Below are 12,016 nucleotides of genomic sequence, written 5' to 3'. Positions count from 1 at the left end.
GGGGAGAAAGAAAAAGAAGGGGTAGAGTTACTGGAAGTTAGAGAAGTCAATGTTGAGGCCATCAGGTTGGAGACTCCCAAGGCCGACCTTCTTATTCTGGCTTCTGCCCTCTTCCTTTCCAGTCCTGATGAAGGGTCTCGGCCCGAAATGTCAACTGTTTATTTCCCTCCATGGATGCTGCCTGACCTGCTGACTTCCTCCAGCACTTATTGAGGATGGCAAAGAAGTTGTACATCACACTTGCCTTCATCGGTTGGAATATGAGTATAAAAGTTGAGAAGTCATATTGCAGCTGTATAAAACTTTGGTGTGCAGTTCTGGTCATCACACCACAGGAAGAATGTGGAGACTTTGGAGAGCATGGCGAAGAGGTTCACTATGATGTTGCTTAGATCGGAGTATTAGCTATAAGGAGAGGTTGGATAAACTTGGATAGTTTTCTCTGGAGCATCAGAGGCTGAGGGGAAACCTAATAGAAGTGTATAAAATTATGAGAGGCATAGATAGGGTAGACAGTCAGAGTCGTTTTCCCAGGGTGGAAATGTCAAATACTAGAGGACAGAGGCTTAACGTGAGAGGGGGAAAGTTTAAAAGAGATTTGAAAGGCAAGGTTTTTACACAGAGTGTGGTAGGTGCCTGGAACACTAGACACACACATGAACAAGCAGGGAACAGAGGGACATGTCTAGGCAGATGGGATTAGTTTAAATTGGCATCATGATTGGTGCAGATGTGATGGGCCGAAGGGCCTGTTCCTGTACTGTTCTATGTTCCCATCAAAATTCATGGTGCTCCCAACACATCAAAGCCAAAGTCGAGTTTATTGTCATACGCACAAGTACATGTGTGCACAGGTGCAATGAAAAACTTACTTGCAGCAGCATCACAGGCACATAGCATCAGATAAGCAGCATTCACAAGAAAAACATAAATTAAACATAAATTATACACAATGTTTACAAGAAAGAACACAACTAGAACAAAAAAAAAGTCCATTGTAATGCAAAGTGATCAAAGTGGTCATAGTGTTGCTATACTGAGGTAGTGATTAGGGTTGTGCTGGTTGGTTCAAGAACTAAATGGCTGAAGGGAAGTAGCTGTTCTTGAATTTGGCGGTGAGGGACTTCAGGCTTCTGTACCTCCTGCCCGATGGTAGTTATAAGAAGATGGCATGGCCCGGATGATAGGATATGGATATGGATTTTTGGTGATGTTGATCTCTTGAGGCAGCACCTCATGTAGATACTGCCAGTGGTGGGGAGGGAGGTGCCTGTGATGCATTGGGCTGAGTCCACTAATCTCTGCAGATTCTTACATTCCTGCACATTTGAATTGCCATACCAGACCATGATGCAGCCATTTTTCTTCAAACCAAGGTCAGTGTCATATGCAATGAAACCAAAATTGGAAGCCGAACTTGACGAGCTTCTCAGAGAGAAAATAATTGAATCTGTTAAGTACTCTGAATAAGTCACACTCATTTTGGATGTGGGAGAAAACTGGTGCACCCGGAGGAAACCCAAATGGTCACAGGGTGACCTTGAAAGAAAAACATCTCTGGAATCTGGAAGAAGTGTTGAGTGGAAGTGCGCCCAGATTTAATGAGGAGTAAGTGCACATTCTTGGCAAGTGAATTTGCAGTATTTGGGATGTTAAAGCACTACAGCAAGTTCAAGAAAAGATAAAAGCCATTACCAGTGCCCCTGACCCATCCACTGTAACTGAGCTGAAGGCGTATCTTGGATCATTGAATTATTACGATATATTCTTGCCAAATCCAGTAACACTCTTAGCTGCATTACATCAATTGTTATGAAAGGAAGTGGTTGGAAACTCAAGTAAAGGCTTTTGTGCATTCCACAGAAATGCTGCTGATGTGCCAGTCCATGACTCAAAGGAGAGTTCATCTTACCTTGTGACGGATCCCCATACCACGTTGGAGCTGTGTTGTCCCATTGGACGGATGGTGGATCTGAGAAGCTGGCAGGGTGTCTGTCCAGAACACCGACAGCAGCAGAGAAAAGGAAGTCTCAGCTGGGTAAGGAAGGCTTGTTTGGAGAGCTTGTGTTTCCATGGCACATTTATGGATGTCACTTCACCAATTACACAGATCACAAACTCTTGAATTTCCTGTTCAAAGAAATAAAGCCAGGGCCTCAAGTGAGTTCAGAGATGAATGTTTACCTTAAGAGCATGTGAATTAACTATTATTTTCAAAGTAGGTAAATGCCACAGAAACACAGTTGCTCTTGGTCATTTTCGGGTGCCAGAGACAACTGCTGACGAAGGAGGGCAGGGCCAGGTACTGATGCTGGAACATCTGGATATCCTGCATGTAAAGCAGATGGTGGAGAGAAAATTCTGCACCAGAGAGAGGGGATCTCCAGCATATTTGGAAGATTTTGTTAAATAATGTTGAATTATCTTAGAAAGGAGGAAATTGAATGTAAATAGTTGATAGTCAGCAGGAGTCATGTTGATTTTGGGGGCTTATCTTGTGTCATTGCTTTGATCTTTGTCAGACGCCATTTTGTTCGATCTCTGCACGGGCTGTGTTTGCAGACAAGTGCACTCAGCAGGCTTGAAATAAATAAACAGACTTCCTAATGGACAAAACCAGCCTCCCACTATTTTTGCACGATAAGATATAACAAGAATTTTCTTCTTGGAGCCATGGGCAGGAGTTGCTAAAGTGGAAAGTAACAGCAGCACTTGCCTACTCTAATCTTTTGTTACTTCAGATCAAAGTAGAGTAAATTATTTCTTCTCTAAAGTAGTGGGATAGTTTTCGTTTGGGTAATTTCCTTGTCAGCAATGAAACAAGCTCTTCTTAGAATTTTAAATCTGCTCTATCAATCTCTCCACATTGAATGCCTTCCAAGACTGAGCTTGCTTCAGCACATGATGATAAGTTATTAGAAAGACGGACTTAAGTTTATAAGGTTCTTATCACAACCTTGGGATGTTCTCAAACAACTTGCAGCCTCTGAAAAACTTTTAAATTAAAGTTGTAAGAAATGCAAGAGCCAATTTCTGCCTAGCAACCTCCCATCAACAGCTAGTGACCTGATCTATTCTGAGGATGTTCATTGGAGGATAAATATTGTCCCTGCTTTTCTTCAGTACAATTCTCCAGAATCTTTCGCCCGCATCTAACAGGGCCTGCTTTCATATCTCATCAAAAGATGAACTTTAAATGATAATGACATTCTTTCAATGCTATGCTGTGACATCAGCCCAGACTTTTGGGTTCAGCTCTCTGGTTCAACCACAATTTTCTGACTCAGAGACCAGAGTGCAACCCACTGAACCATATCTGAAACCTACTGCAACTAAAAGGAGTATCCAAGCAAATAACAATGAATTATTTCTGATTCCATATGGGCTACATTTTAATGCTAACAGCCACATGTTGTTTCACTGAGATGAAAGAATATTTTTCTGGCAAGCAACCACATGGACCCATTATAGAGCAGGAGATATTGGCTTATCAAACATTCCAAACAGATAATAGAGTTAAGTGCAGTGACACTGTGCAGTCATAGAGTGGAGAAGATCTAAAATGGAAGGGAGCCTGACATTTACCCGTATGTTTGTGTTTTATCAACTCAAAGAAATGACTACAAAGATAAAGCATCAGAACAAAATGTTCTATTTTAGCAGATATCATTTGGAGTGAAGAATGATCTAATGTTTTACTTACTTGCACAGGACTTCCGATTATTGACTTTTCTCAGTCAATCCAAGGTACAGCAGTTCCTGGTTATATTGTGCATGGAACTTGTTACAAATCAGTTCTGGGTCATTTTGTGAACAGAGCAAATTCACACTCTCGTTCCTGATCGAGTTGAGGACACAATTCTTTGTACATTGGTTCTCAACCACGTCAAATATAGAATTATCACACACTTTTATAATTCATTTTCAAGGTAAGGGGATCATTGGCAAGGTTGATGCCCGATTGCGTTTGAGAAGGTGGTAGTAAGCTGCCTTCTTGAATCTAGCACTCTCAGGTTCCTGATTGTGTCCTGTACAAAATTCTTTGCTTGTCAAGCCCAGATCATTTCATATGCATAGCTGTTCTTAGTCATGTTTCTTGGCAAAATCTTTGCATATCCATTCCTGATCATGTCATGTACAGAATTTCCTGTATATCAGTCCTTGATTACATCGAGTGAGAATTCAATCCACATCTGTTCCTGATTATGTCTTGTTGAATTCTTTATGCATCAGCTCTTGACTATGTCACGTACAGATATCTTTCACATTTGTTCCTGATTGTGAGATGTATAGAATTCTTTGCACCTTAAATTTTTACCATACCTTGCACAGGATTGCCGATTTATAAATTCACAAATGACACCACTGTTGTTGGTTAAATCTCAGATGGCAATGAGGAAGTGTACAGGAATGAGATAGATCAGCTGGTTGAGGAGTGTCACAATAACAACCTCACACTCAACGTCAGCGACACCAAGGAATTGATTATGGACCAGGAAGGGGAGGTCGGGAGAACACACACCAATCTTCATTGAGACGTCAGCTGTGGAAAGGGTGAACAGCTTTAAATTCCTGTGTGTCAACATCTCCGAGGATCTGTCCTGGGCCCAACTCATTGGCAATCACAAAGAAGGCATGCCAGCAGCTCTACTTCATTAGGAGTTTGAGGAGATTTGGTATGTCACCAAAGATTCTTGCAAATTTCTATCGATGTTCTATAGATATAGAGAGCATTCTGAAATTTGCATCGTCGCCTGGTATGGAGGCTCCAATGCACAAGGTCACAAGAGGCTGCAGAGGGTTGTAGACTCAGCCAGCTCCATCACAGGCACAACCCTCCCCAACCATCAAAGGTGACTAAGAAGGCGGTATCCATCGTTAAGGACCCTCACCACCTGGAACATGCCCTCTTCTTGTTACTACCTTCAGGAAGGAGGTACAGGAGCCTGAAGAGCCACACTCAATGATTCAGAAACAGCTTCTTCCTCTCCGCCATCAGATTTCTGAACAGTCCATGAATCCATGAACACTACCTCACTGTTCCTTCTCTTTGCACTATTTATTTACTTTGTAATTTATAGTTTTTTATGTCTTTACACTATACTGCTGACGCAAAACAACAAATTTCATGTCATATAAAATAGTAATAATAAACCTGATTCTGATTCTGAATCCTTTATGCATCTGTTCTGAACTGTATATAGAGTTCTTTGCAAATCAGTACCCAATCGGGTCATTTACAGAATTCTTGTATGCTGGTGCCTGATCTCACCATGTACAAAATTCTCTACTCACCACTTCCTGATGGTGGTGTGTACAAGATTAGTTACACTCTGCCTTTCACCATGTCATGTGCTGAATTCCAGAATTCTTTACTAACAGTCCTGGGTCATGTCATGTACAGAATGCTCTGCACGCCAGTTCTTGATCACCTTGGGTTGCAGAGGTTTGTTTCCACGTCAATTCCTCACCAACCTTTCTACAGATTCCTTTGCTCGTTCTTGATCACGTTACCCATATTGTTCTTGCATGGGTTCTTCCTCACACCCTATATAGAATTCTATGCACATCCATTCACAAACTTGTATAAATATAAACATATAAATTAGGATCAGAAGTGCCCCTCAATCCTATTATGCCATTTAATAAGATCATAGTTGATCTGAGTTCAAGTCCATAGCTTCCTCGACATCCAGATATCCTTGGATTTCATGATCTTACAGGTGTTGACCCTGAGTTCTCATGATTTCATTTTTGACTGATTCCCACTGGCTGCATGTGGACGTGTCTACCAGTACCCGCTCCTAGCCCACTTTTTTCAGGTGCCGTCTCCTCATATTAAAATTGGCCTTCCCCCATTGAGGACGTTAAGCTCTGGTCCTTCCTCGTCCTTCTTCATAACTACCTTAAAGCTTACAGAGTTATCTCCAGAATGCTCTCCCACTGCTCTCCATCACAATATAAGGCAAAAATTAGGTCTCTGGTAGGACTATCAATGGACTAGCACAAAAAACTAGTGAAAAAAGTCATCCCCTCTTAAGTTTTGCAGTTACTGCTGGGGAAATTGAAGTCCCTACTTTGATTATCGTGTTTACTGTCTCTCTGCTCCTCCATCTCCCGCTTGGAGGCCCGTAATCCAACCCCAGCAAAGTCACAGCTCTCTTTTAGCTTCCAAATCTAATCACGGGGCTCATTTTAAAAACATTCTAGCATATCCTTCCACCCTTATTACTGCACTAATGGATCCTTGATTAATATTGCAATACAGCCTCTTATTTTACATCCCCGCTGTCATATCTGAATATTCTGTACCATGAACTGGTGAGTTGACAGTCCCGCCCTGTCACAGTGTCACACGAAGGGCGAGATTGTGGAGAACCCAAATGCAGAACACCGGAACAGGACTGGAGTCGGGATGCTTCCTCAGTACCGAACACAGAACTGCGAACGGAAGGAATCTTGCCTCAGGACTCTGAGATGGAGTCCCGACACTGAAACAGGGTTTTCCAGGAGAAACAGTGAAACCGGGACTGCTCTAGAGTTAACGGCTCTAGAGTTAACAGCCAGGAGACGAAGTATACCCAGAGATAGACCAATAATCTGGCAACTAGTCTTTGTGAAACCAGGGTCCTTATACTAGTCTCCTGATGGAACAGCTGTGTGTCATTAGGCAAATAGTAGTGCATGGAAACCATGTGCTGCATGACAAGGCACCATCAATGTGGATAAGGGGCAGAATCGAGAACCAGCACTCGGAACCATGACATGCCCATCTTTCAGCCAAGTCTCTGTGATAGCAACCATATCACTCACCATGAACATTCGTGACCATCCGTCCATTCACAATCATCTCACCTACAGAGTTCTTGCATATTGGCTCTTCCTCATGTCTTGTACAAGATACGGTTCACCAAAGTGGCACACCACAGTGAACTGGATCTCAAATAACGAAGAGACAGAGTACAGGAAAGAGACAGAGAGTCATGTGGCATGGTGTCAAGTCAACAACCTTTCCCTAAATGTCGGAAAAACAAAGGAGATGGTCATTGACTTCAGGAAGCAGGGTGGAGAACACACCCTATCTGTAACAATGGTGCTGAGGTGGAGATGGTTGAGAGGCCCTTGCACTTTATTTGTCTACCTGCATTGCACTTTCTCTGTAACTGCAACACTATATTCTGCATTCTGTTTTCTTTTTATTACCTCGATATAATCATGTATGGCATGCTCTGTCTGGATGGCATACAAAACAAAATCTTTTCACTGTATTCCATTACATGTGACAATAATAAACCAGTACCAATGCCGCTCCCAGTTCAGACCAACACCAGCTGCATATAGAATTTGTTACACTTTAGGTCATAACCATGTGATATACAGAATTCTTTACGAATCATTTCTGGGTCACCTCATGCATGGAATTACTTGCATGCTTGTTCTTGATCAAGCCTTCTATATAATTTTATGCACCGGTTCCTAATCATTTTACATACTGACATTTTTGCACTTTGATCCTCAACCATGGTGCGTACAGAATTCTTAGCATGTTAGTTCCTTGTCTACACATCTACTGCATTTTTGTACATCTCTTGATCATGTACAGAATTCTACACCCAGCATTTCATGTGTTATACAGAATTCTTTACATTAATTCTCCATCATGCCATGTACAAAATTATTTGTACACCAACTGCAGGTCTGTTGTGTGCAGATTTTTTTGTGTATTAGATCTTACAATGTTGTATTACGATCAGTTCTTCTGGCTCAAAAAGCTCTTTAAAAATCGGTCCCCTCTTTCACACGAAGTGCAGCACAACCTGATCAAGTTGTGTACAAATTCTTGTCACTTTCATTCCTATGTAATGCATGCAAGATTTGTCCCAGTGCAGCGTAAAGCTGACCATAGGTTTGTCAGAGTTTTATGAGGGTTAAGTCCTATCCTAAAGACCTGAGTCCGCCTAGCCTGGCGTTTTATTGCAATGTCATTGTTCTGTGGCACTGAGAGTCTCTCTCAGGTGTGATACTAAATATTACTCTGTGACTTTATGATCTCTCAGGTAGGTTTAAAAAGTCCTACTTAAAGGAGAGGAGGGGAGCCCAGCCAACATTTATCTCTCAATCAACTTCACCCAGACTCTTTGGTCATCATTTCCTCTCAGAAGCCCAGGAAAACATGTTTCTATTCCAACATTGTGTGTTTAGCATAAGTAGTCAAGATAAACATTCTGGCCCCTGACTTTTCATGTATATAGCACCTAAAACATCCTCAGGATTCACGGAGAAGTGCTTTATTGTCAGCTCATCCTGAACTCAAGATGCCATGCCAAGCTGTGGTCATTTCCCAGCCTAAGCACTGCCAAGTTTGGGATTCCCTGCTCTATAAAGAAGCCAGAATTTGGTGTCTACTTTGCGCCAGATTTTACTGGACTGCTTTCCAATGTAAGACTCCTCAAGGGAAATTCCCCTTCACTGGTAGGGTGATTAAGTTCCAGGATATGTAAATAGCCAGAGATGAAAGGGTGTAAAAATTTCAAAAAGTTTTAACCCTACGAGTGGTTACGATGCACCTTTCAGGGAAAAATATTTCATTTATTCAATTCATGTCAAGTTGTCAAGTCATTATCAAAGACCCCTCCCACCCAGGTCATTCTCACTTCTCTCCTCTCCCATCAGGCAGAAAATACAGGAGCCTGAGGGCACGTACCACCAGGCTCAAGTACAGCTTCTATTCCATGGTGATAAGACTATTGAACCATTCCCTTATACGATGAGATAGACTCTTGACCTCACAATCTATCTTGTTATGACCTTGCACCTTATTGTCTACCTGCAATGCACTTCCCTGTAGCTGTGACACTTTACCCTGTATTCTGTTATTATTTTTACCCTGTACTGCCTCAATGCACTGTGTAATGAATTGACCTGTACGAACGGTATGCAAGACAAGTTTTTAACTGTACCTCAGTACAAGTGACAATAATAAACCAATACCAATACCAAGTTCATTCATTTATCTAGCAATGCACTCTCTCTCAGTTTAATCTCCCTCTCAGTTTAATGCTCTATCTGATTCACATTCCAACCTCTCTGTCCTCAGTCTCTCATACCGCTCCAATGAAAGGCTATGCAATAACAGATCTTCTGACTGGGCACAGTACAACCGTCCATACTTAATGCAGAATTTGATATGATTTGCATTGTGACACTCTTATTCCAGTTTTGCAGCATTCCTTCTCAATTACTTTGGTGATTTCAGACAATTGTTCAGTAATTTCTCCTCCTGAGGGTTTTTGTTACTTTGAATTATCACACCTTTGTTATTTAATCTCTCCATCCTAACACAGAGCTAGAGGGCACAGGTTTAAGGTGAGAGGGGAGAGACCTAATAGGAACCTGAGGGGCAACGTTTACACCCAGAGGGTGGTCCGTATATGGAACGAGCTGCCAGGGTGAAGTGGTTGAGGCATTTACACTGACAACATTTAAAAGGCACTTGGACAGGTACATGGATAGGAAAGGTTTAGAGGGATATTAGCCAAACCTGGCCAAATGGGACTAGCTTAGATGGGAATCTTGGTCGGCATGGACCAGTTGAGCCAAAGGGTCTGTTTCCATGCTGTATGACTCTATGACTCTAGCTGACATTGGTGTTCTCTCCTACCCATCCAACATGCTCTGCCTCTTATTGGTAATTGGTTTATTATTGTCACATGTACCGAGATATAGTGAAAAACTTTGTTTTTTTGAATACAGGTCATTCCAAAATATCAGTACATCGAGGTAGGAAAACAATAACAGAATGTGAAATATAATGTAACAGTTACAGAGAAAGTTCGCATAGAGTCATACAGAAAAGAAATAAGCCCTTTAGCCCACCAAGTCCACACCAACCATCAACTACCCCTTTACCCTAATCCTACACTGATCACATTTACTCTCCCTACATTCTCATCAGCTTCCCCCGGATTCTACCATTCACCGACACACTCAGGGTAATTTACAGCAGCCAGTTAACCTACCAACCCACACGTCTTTGGAATGTGGGAGGGAACCGGAGCATCCGGCGGAAATCCATCTTAAAATCTGATTTTTCTCAACTCTTCCCAGTTCCTTTGAAAGGTCTTCGGCATGAAACGTTAGCTCTGTTTCTCTTGGCACCCTTGATTCCGACAAGAACTGTGGAAATTTGATATTTCTTATATATTATCATGTCCGACAAGACTCAGCAAACAAATTTAACCTTCCCCCTGCTTCCCCCACGCACATCCCACTAGACCGTTGACTCTTTCTGTTAAAAGAAAGGCTTAAAACTTTTTTTAATTAATTCTATTGTTACAAGTTCCTGCCCCTTAGCTTCATGACAGAGGGCATTTCAGCATGATGTTAATTATACAGTCCAACACCAAAAGAAACCATTTTATTCCAAAGGTTTCAAAGGCTGCACAACAAGCAACATGAAACAGAAAGACAGAATCCAAAGGATTCCTGCCACATCCTGTGTAAAATTAGAGTCATAAAGTACAGTACAGAAACATTGAGTCCATACCAACAATCAAACCTAATCCTTTCCAATTTATCCTCTCTACATTCCCATCAACCCATCTCCACCACACCCCTTCACCCCCTCACCAGACTCTTGTATGGACCTCTTGTACTATAGAGATGAACTCTTGACCTCACAATCTACCTCACACCTCCTCGTCTACCTGCACTGTACTTTCTCTTTAACTAACTGTAGCATTATATTCTTTATTCCGTTATTGCTTTCCCTTGTACTACCTCAAAGTACTTATGTTTTGAAGTGATCTCTATGCATGGCTTACTAAACTAAGTTTTGCACTGTATCTTGGTGCATGTGACAATAATAAACCAATACCAATACCTCTTCTGTCCTAGATTCCTCTACACATTAGGTACGATTCACAGAAGTCAATTAACCCACCAACCTGCACGTCTTTGGGATGTGAGAGGAAACCAGGGCACCCGGAGGAAACCCATGGGGTCACAGGGAGAACGTGCAAAACTCCACACAGACAGATAGCAGCAGAGGGCAGAATTGAACCCAGGTTGCTGGAGCTGTGAGGCAGTGGCTGTACCAGCTGTGCCACCTTGTCGCCCACTTTGCATAGCATCATGTTTGTTATCGTACATATGTGTTCAGGTTTGGCACCAGAAGCATCAGAGGTTAAGTTTTCTTGCCATTTGGTTTTCCATAGTGGAACAAATGCAAATTCCACAGCGGACTTCAACACAATGGTGTTGTCCTAGCTGCTGACAGGATAGTCTGCATGACTGCTGGTCTCTAGTTAGACAACAGATACACATTAAGGGAGTGACATCCTCTTAGTCCCGCTAACTTGCTACCTGCACTGAAGCTCGTTGCAGCCAATGCTAAAGCTCTGTGGGGAAGGACCACAGTCTGGGCTCCTTCCGCTACCGCACATGGAGGGGCTGAGTTGGTTGGGGAAGCCCCTCGAACAATGAAAGGGGCACCACCTCAGGGAGCCACATAAGTGGCAATGGTGCTATGTTTGTGTGTTTTTCTCTTTAAAGTTTACACTGCTGAATGTAACAGCCATGAATGTTAAGGTTTTGGTTTTGCACTGTTTCCTTCTTTGCATAAATTTTTTATTATGAATAAAGTTTATTTTTTGAAATAAGAAAAAGATGCCTGCAAGGCAATGCAATCAAAGGCGAACTGCACTATGGAGAAGCCTTCATTCCTTTAGAAGCCTCATGCTGCTTCTGGTGTCTGGTAAGGATGCAGTTGTCCGTGTCGAGGCTCATCCTGAACAACATCCTCTGACCTAGGGGTTGCGCACAGGGACGCATAATGAGACCACCATCAATGGCTGCAGGAAGATCACCAACTCGGTGAAAGGTCTGGCTGAAACTTGTTGGTCTTCCAGTGTAACAAGATGTCTATAAGCAATGCTGCCAACTGACACATTCCAGACTGCAGGAGTACATGCTAAGGGATGCACTGAAGCTCAGTGCAGCCAATGCAAGGGCTCTG

This window comes from Pristis pectinata, chromosome 32 (genome assembly GCF_009764475.1).
Source record: "Pristis pectinata isolate sPriPec2 chromosome 32, sPriPec2.1.pri, whole genome shotgun sequence".
NCBI classification, from domain to species: domain Eukaryota; kingdom Metazoa; phylum Chordata; class Chondrichthyes; order Rhinopristiformes; family Pristidae; genus Pristis; species Pristis pectinata.
Note: the sequence above shows the minus strand (reverse complement) of the source record.